This window comes from Saccostrea echinata, unplaced genomic scaffold, assembly GCF_033153115.1.
Source record: "Saccostrea echinata isolate AGI-Se365-2 ecotype Australia unplaced genomic scaffold, CSIRO_AGI_Sech_v1 ptg000054l, whole genome shotgun sequence".
NCBI classification, from domain to species: domain Eukaryota; kingdom Metazoa; phylum Mollusca; class Bivalvia; order Ostreida; family Ostreidae; genus Saccostrea; species Saccostrea echinata.
The window spans coordinates 48,203,280-48,212,670 of NW_026889803.1; positions in this window are offsets into that span (position 1 = coordinate 48,203,280).

Sequence of the window (9,391 nt, forward strand, 5' to 3'; positions counted from 1 at the left end):
AGTGAGACAAGAGGCCTACCCCCAGTGCACAGACATGTTGTTTTAACAACCACGGAGTATAGGCTAGTACACCGTAAACAAGTCGCTGTCACAGTGACCCTCCAACTATTTTATAGTTAGCTACAATATGAATCGTAAGAATTATGCATAATTATTATTAATAGCGAGCGCAGCGAGGCGGCGCGAAGCGCCGCTCGCGTAGCGAGCTCCATAGACAACGTGTACGAACGGAGGAAATTCGGGTTGAAATCTGCACATTGTTCAAAGAAATTTTTATCGTCCCACGTGAAAATATTCCATACTCCCAATAATCCTTTGCGGTGCATAGAAACATGGTGGCTTTAGCATAGCAACAACTTACTTGAAAAAAATAATACACAACGATTTAATTCAATTTCCATGCCATAATTGCCCACAAAACTATCGTGTGCGTCATTGGTACACACGACTTTGTATGTGACGTCATATTTTCGTCTTTTCAACTACTCGGGTATTTCCGATTTCGTCGGAAATATCCGAGAACTTAGGAATTTCGATCCCGATGCATGGGGAGTCTGCGACGTTAGAGAATATATACTTCAATAACGGTAAAAAAAAAATTATGTACGATACACAGTAAACGCGCGACAAAAGTGTAATAAGCTGAATGTAAATGACATTTGAGAAGATGTGAAGAGTTTTAGAAAAGGAACTGCGCTCGCCCTAACGGTTTCACCGTCGGACATATTAATATAACGAAATATCTTTCGAAAGATATGAAAATTCTTTTTAGGAAGTGGAAGTCGAACGTGGTTAGGAAAGAGACTGTAATGAAACGATCATTGTTGGACTTACGAACACTCTACTGAACAATGTGCCATTGAAGGTATACGTATTATATATGTATTTCTTTCTTTCTTTTTTCAATGATAATATTGATACATGTATTACTTAAACTATAAAAGACACAAGTCGTACATGATTTTCCCATATAAGGTAACTCGATCAACAGATCTTTTGCATTTATATATTTGTTTTGTTCTGTGCACTACCTGGGAGGTTGTGTACTAAGATACGGAGCTAACAGTTAATCAGTGCTTACATCAAATTTTGAATAATTTTTTGATAGATTATTTGAGGTTTTGTACTGAAATATTTGATAACATTAAAATTATTTTTAATAAAATTGACTAAGGAACTCCAGCAACTAGCGAGATATCGCAAGACTTGAACCTGTTAATATATATACAATGTACATGTACGTCCCTGGAACTCCACTTTGCTGGGAGGGACACCACAATAACAACTATACCTTAAATAATTCAAAAAGATTAATTAAGCAAATTAATTTCGAATCAATAAAGGAGAAAAATCTGCATATTAAACTGTTAAACCGAAGGCGGACCTTTTATTATGGAGGCAGGGTGGACCTTATATGTCATCGTATTAGGTCCCCCCGGACCTTTAAACGAGGCGGTCCAAATATTATGCGACACCGGTCGACAGAGGATGCTCACTCTTTTTGGTACCTTATTACACCTCTGATTTTTGTACAGGTGCCTGTTTGCTCTGATTAAAATTTGCATTGGATAGACTTTCGAGCATGATAGTTGTTTGTTTTCTTCACATTTGATGCCGATTCTTGATATAATGTAACATATAACAAGGGAAAACTGACAATGTGTCAGCAAACCGGGTTTTCATTTATCTGAACAGTACTGGTATTTCTCACATTAATTATAAACGTCCCAACAATATCGATATACCCTGTTTTCAGTATTTTGCATAAAAAATGAAAAGTTAAACAACCCTGTTTTTTTCTCATCCATGTAAATCATCAAAACTCAGAATCCATGTATTATGCACATTTCATATATGTAATGCATCTGCAAAATAAAAATTAGCTCCTATCTTGAAAAATTGAAGATGGAGTTATCCGGACAGTGTACCCTTTTGGCAGCCGACCATTTTCATTATTTCAACAACCGGATTTTTCCTACGTAAAAGTCGGTTAAACATGAACAACATGTGCTGTTTTCACTCTTAATTCATAATAATTATTTTATTTTTATTACAGATTTTGCCATCACTACTTGTGTCTGAGGTATGTGGATCTTGTTACTGATTTTTTTAAACTGAAATATGTTTTCATTTTGGCTTTGAATGCAAATTTATTTCAGGGATAATGTGAGGGTAGGAGAATAACTTGCAGGGGGAAAAGGTAGAATTCTTTCTTTATGCAAGAAAAGTCAAAATAACACATTCATTTCTTCACGAATTTTTGTCTAAATATGTCCGTTTCAAAAGGGTTCTCTAGGAATGTGGTACGAAAACACCGATAATGACATCAAATAATGAAACCCTTTGGATTCTACAAAGAAAGATAACTAGTTTTGATATTATGATGGATTTCCTATTCCTTGTCAATTTTTAACAGTCAATTTTTTTCATCTATGTGGTTTATAACATAATTTCTTTTTCTACACTCTAATGAAACGTTGAGAATTGCAAACTAACCAGCCAGATTTTTGCTTTAGATTCGACATAAAGGTAAAACATGCCTTGTGTTCTTTTATGTCAATCTAACTGTACAATTGCGTCTGATTATTTTTTAAGATGATCAATGAAAAGTCGCAAAATAAATTCTGGGTGATAAAAACAAATAGTATAATTGTGTTTCAGAAGGTAATGCTTTTAAGTGAAAGCTAAGTATGATCTATTTGGTTGTTGAACATATGAAAAAGGTCGTGTCTTTTTGTCTATATTGCCTATTCAAATGCCAAACCATTTAAACATAGCTATTTTTACATTTTGCTCTATTATTATAATGAATTCTTCACCGGCTGTTTTCTTTTCTGAATATACTGAAATTATTCGGTTGAACGTAACTGCATAAAAATTGTAAATATTTTTAATACTTGAGATATTTCAAAAATATCAACTTTGCACCTTGATCGGCAAAAATAATGAGATTTTATTTTTAAAAATTCAGTCAATCTATTATGAGCAATTAAACCAAACATTTTTGCACATATGTTTATTGCCTCCTTCTTTGACCCTGTTGGTTTTCCAATATGAACCGTTGGCAGCCGTGGATATTTAAGCGTGTAGAATATATTGAATGAAACGCTTATATTTGTTTTTAATTTACATGATTAATCCTTTGAAGAAAACATGACCTCTCAATAAGAACGGCTGTTTAGACAATTAATCCACATTTCAATAACACCAATCTGTTTGCTTATGTATCGGATAATTGGATTGCTGATGTCTTTTTCGTTTTCTCTCACTCATTAAAATTTCCAACTATAGAATTAACGCAGCTGTTGATTTATTTTAGGAACATGAACAACAATGCGCTTTAATTGAAATCAAAATATCATTATTAGACTTAGATTTTTCAATAGTCAACTGTAACATCATTATATAATTACTTCTTAATTGTAACTTAATTTTTTTTAATATATCAAATATATAATTATATGTATATAGATTCCTTACAATTAAGAAAAATCTTAATAAGATTTAATTAAAGCAAATATTTTATGTCAACATCGAGGTACACACACTTGTATACTCTAAAGCAGACACAATAAAAGAGATTTGATGATGAATTTAAAAGTTACATAATGATTCAAATTTCCCGCTTTTGTGTCATATTGTCGATTTAAATTACGTCATACCTTAGCAAAAATGGTCATTCATTTTGGGATTTGATTTCAATTTACAAAGAATTGTACTGAGCACTTGATACATGTATATGAGCAAAATTCGTAACACCTACTTCTTTGGAACCACCATTTACATAAGAGTAGAAACCTAATACTGTCGAGGAATTGAACATCGCTTAAAATTACAATCTTTATAACTGAATATGACTGAATCAACAATGATTATCATAGTTTTAGAGAGTGTCTTTATGAGCAATGTTCACTAATGGCCGGACCCATTGCCCCTCTACATATTTCAATTCATGACTGTTTATCTCATTTCTTCTCCGTGTTTTTCTCCATGGCAAAATTCCTTTCATTTACATACTGTTTTACAAGGCTTAGGGGGTTGCTTTCTTGTACTCAGAAGATAATGCAATAGAGAAAGAGCACTGCCGTTCAAGGCAGATAGAAAAGTTATGAAATACTTGATACTAGAAATTGAATTTTATTAATAATTTAATATTTTTAGCAGAAACACAAGAAAGCAGTGATGTTTTTACATAATTATTTTCACAAAAAGAAAAACATTCACCCCGGGGTAGTATTGAACTTTTCACTTTTTCGTTAATGCAATTTTTCTATTTATAGACGTCACGTGATGACGTCGTAGTGGAGTGCCTCTTTTAGCCTAAGACTCAATGACGTCTATACCATGGATAATAATAGTAAATGTTTTATCTATGGCTTTACCGATTTATCAAAGTAACATTTATGAAAAAAGTCTAAATTTGCCGAAAAGATACCTGGGTTCTGCCTTAACACACACACACACACACCCTCACACACACACACACACACACACACACACACACACACACATATATATATATATATATATATATATAAAGGCTTAGCCTTAACTACAACGTATGACCTAAAAACAACTCGGTAAAAGTTGGGAAAGAAATTTCATTATTTTACATATACGAATTTGATTTAAGACTTCTAGTAAGATGTAGAGAAGTATCTAGGAAGATGAAGAGAAGTCTCCATGCACAAAGATGATTGTAGAGAAATATCCAGGTAGATATAGAAAAGTATTGAAGTATCCAGGAAGATATGTAGAGAAGTATCCAGGAAGATGTAGAGAAGTATCCAGAAGGATGTAGAGATGTAGAAAGATGAAAAGAAGTACTTACCCAGAAGGGCAGTATTACAAAATATTAGCTAGAGTACATGAAATTAAAGTGCATTTGAAAACATGCCATGGAATTAAGGCAAGTAAACTTAACCTGGGGAAAAAGCGGTCGTTAAAAAAGTTGACCCATTAGAGTTTAATAGCAAGATCCCATTGTTGTCCTCTGCTTTTGTTAAAAGGGAGGATATTAATTTGGACCGGTCTATTCGTCTTTTCTTTCATTTTTGTCTGCCCCAAACACTTTCTCGGATCCTAATGATATATCTTAAAGTCCTTTAGCTTCTGTAATGAAATTTTATAACTTTTCTTTTACTTAACCCTTATTGATTTTTAAGATTAAAAAAATCAGAGAGCTAGGTCAGGCATTTATTTCATAAAAATGATTTCAAGATGATATCTCTTTTTTTCTCCTTGAGTCTTTGCAATGACATTTTTTATCATAGCTCCCGATTAATTTTAAAATCAAAGTCAAGGTCAGAAAATTATATAGAGCATAAAAAATTTCAAGATGATATCTTTAATTCTCTTTGAGTAATTTTTCAATAAAATAGTGCTCCCTTCCCCGCTTTGAGTTATAGCAGACAAATTTATTTTGACGTCAAAAGCTAAAAATTCATTATATCCTGGTATGTATTTGCATACAATTTCATTGTAACAGAAAAATGTAAATGCAAGACCTAACCTCTAGCAGCCTAATTACAAATGCATGTACTTGCTTACTCCCAATGATTTTTTATATGTTGAGTTGTCTTTATAGTTATTTCTTTACACAACACATACAAACAATAGCTATTGCTATCATCCAAGAAAAGAGACTGCCATAGTTCTCTTGAGCAGCAAAAAATTTAATCTGATATAATCAGTAAAAGTTCAGTTGGACTGCCTCTACATCGGTACAAACGTAGCAACAGAATAAAGTAGAAAGGGATTATCATTTACCACGAGTACATTTAACCTATGTTTTTCTGGGTTTGTGATAAATCACAAATGCTATTTTTTCCTTGATATTTCAACTTTCTTTGTGTAATCAGAAGGTCTTCTATTCGAACTAAAAATGAAGAAGTCCCTAAGGTATTAGATTAAGAAAAAGCCTGATGATAAATTTCCTATTTCTAGAAATCTCGTATTGATAGCAGGCAAACCGTGTGCATGAGTATAATGAAGAATGAGCCTATCAACAGAAATGCAAAATTCGTGTTTCCGATGTGAAGTTTGGGTTTCCTGTCAACGTCGTTAATGATTGTTCAAGTCCATTTCAATCTTATTTTCTGCGAAACTGCAACAACATTTTTGTACATGATTAATTATTGCTACATGTAATTTAAAATTCTTGCCCTCTGGCCGTAGAATTCCGTCCCACAATACATAACGAAGTAATGATAAATATGCATTTTACATGAGATTTATCTTTTATAAATTTGAACACAAATGCGTTATTTCGAAAAGCACTTCTAGATGGGGAGGATGGATCCTTCAATCAAAAGTCTTAAGAATTTTTTAAAGTATATTTTCAAGCATATTTTAGTATCTACACATAGTTTATTAAAAACAAAAACCAAAAAACGGGCGGCGATACACTTCTTTTGGCGTTATAGTGCATTTAATATGACCTTTTTGCACTGTAATTGCACATAAATTACATTTTCGATTATTTTTCTCTAATATTCCGTTATCCAAATCATGAGATCAAATACAGTCTTACTCTGTCTTGATAGATACATCAACTATCACTTCATGTAATCAATTATTTGACCTTTCACCACTCACAAAGTGTTTTTCTGGCATTAAAAATTTAACAAACAATTCAATTTTCTTAAAGTCTTAAGCTTTAACTGAATGTAAGCAGAATGGTCAAAGTTCTCTTATATATTCAGATAAGAAATTTAAAAATGAGAGTCTATGGTTAAATTTTTTGATATTATTTAAAAAAGCGTTAATTTTAAGCTAAAACTGGAGGCTATTTTTCTGGACTTTTGCAATATATTTGCTATATTTGTCACAATAGGATAATAAAATTCATAATAAATAAATCAATGTATAATTCGGGACTAGCATAAAACATTTCACTTCAAAGTAATTCTGTGTACAACCTGCATGGAAAAATAGAAATTCAAACTTAACAGCTCTGTAAATACCTTGAAAATGAACAATTTGATCACGTTCTTCTAAAAACCTTCCGCCACAAAATAAAATTCATATTAAAATAAAGCACTTACTGCTTTTTGTATGGAATTAAATCAGGGGTTTTAATTCGAAATAGCTTCACTGGCATTGTAGAATTCAATTTGTTTGTAAGAACAAACGGATAATGCAGAATTTTAGAGATAAAGGTTCAGACAAAAAAAAACTGCTCAAAAGCTCAGGGTTGGACCTTCTAAAGTTCATCCCTGGGTGTTTTTATAATTTTTCTGAGGAAATATTTCCTGCAATGTCTACATATTGTAAGAGGCATATTCCTGTATACTATTCCTAGGCATAGGTAAAATGAACAATGGTTCAAACTTTCCTATTTAAAAAATAAGCTTTGCTTTTAATTGTGAAAAACTCTTAGGATAACAACTTAAGAACAGTGGCAGCCGAAGAAAAAATTATCATGTTAAAGATCAGCCCGTAACATGACAATTACATAATTTGCTATTTGCTAAAGAATCACTTAAGGTCGAGGTCATAACGTGAAAAAATCAATTCAAAATAGTTTTAATACTCAGTTATTATGTGATTCGGTAACTTAGGATAAAAAAAAATAGCCCAACATTTCACCAGGTACGAAGCAGAGTGTGGCAAAAATGTATTATTATAAAGTTTAACTGTACATAGATATGACATTGGGACTGACAAAGCATGAAATCAACAAGCCAAGTACACAAACTGTACATGGATGGACTGGCAAAGCGTGAAATAAATAAGACAAGTACACAAACTGTATATATGGACGGAATGGCAAAGCGTGAAACAAAAAACATTTCAAACTACAGGTTCTGTGCATGTCAAATGAAGGTTAAAAAAATGTTTGCACAATACAAATGTATATAAATTCCATCAATGCTGCTACCATAAAAACAGATCTGTTGTCTGCCGTAATTCAGAGAAAACGTCATTGATACTATGGCAATGGAAGACGAGATAAAGATAGTAGAAACTGGTATCTTTTTGTAATGGAAGACACATGAAAATAAACAACTCGCCCCCACGACTGTCAATATAAATGTATAAATCCAATTGTAATGTACATTTCGATTTCAATCTCTTTTTTATGTATATATATTTCATATTCAATGAACACTGCTAACACATGCGTACAAAATATTAATAGTCATTAGCTTTTTTCAATGAATTAAATAATACAGATGTTGCACAATGCACAGATGTTGGAAACTAGATTTTAATCTAGATCAAAAAAGCATTACTTTGAAAATTAGCTTGTGTAGCTGGAGGAACAATTATATTAATCAATAGAGAACAGAACAAAGAAACAAATGTTTTTAAAGCTCCGTTTATTGAAAGACTGTGGTATCATATATATTTGGTTGTGGTGATCGTTTACTAGAGAGAATAAAGAATAATTTTTGATAGATTTTATCTAGCATACTATACAATATGTGTCTAAATCACTGTCACTTAATTTTTTTAAGCAGGATTCGATCAATCTATTCAAAATACATGTAGTGAAATGTGTGTACATAACACTATGCCTCTCTATTGGTACAATAAATAATACAGACCTGTAGTATATGTACAGTAAATATATAATTATCTCCGACTCTTGAAACTTTTGATTTCGACCGCTACTTACTGAATTTTCATAATAATTTTAAATTAAATCTTAATGCCACTTGGTCTTATGGTAAATATATTTTGGGTTTTTCGTAAAAAAAACAATTCTGTATAAAAAGTTTCAACTTTCGTTAGGTCACACAAAAATAATGAGAATGCTCTTGCGCATGCTTATTGATATCATTAACAAATCGCACGTGACAGTCGAAGAAAAATCATCGTCATTTAAGTATTCGGACGGAACTTCTGTTTGCACGTGCTTGTTTTATCATCATGGTCTTTGACCAAGGATTTTCTAATAAATATCCTTGTTATAATCGATAAAAATAGGTGCACGTTTATTTTTGTACATATTCTATGTATACATGTGCTTTCATTGCACTTCAATTGTGTAAGAAAAAAATATGTGTCTAAAATGGACAAAGCGATTAAATCGTTTAAACAGAAACAATGTTTAAAGCGGCAAGATATTAACTACAGGAGGGTAAGAATAAGCATGTAAACAAAACTTATGATTATGCAGTCATCCCCTAGGGCTGTTGAAAATCTGAAGACCTTTGAGTTTAGCTTTTCAAAATTACCTCTTGTTCAGTTATCCAAGTCAATGTGGCAAAACAAGCACCATGTAGGAGCAAATTAAAGAAACGTTGAATCTTTCAAGGATTCTGACAGAAAGAACAGCAGCAAGAAATATGTATTAAATATAACGGAAGAGGAAAAAGAATCCAGATGACACAGAGAACAAAGATACCGATTCATTAGAGGATGAAAGTTAGACGATAGATAC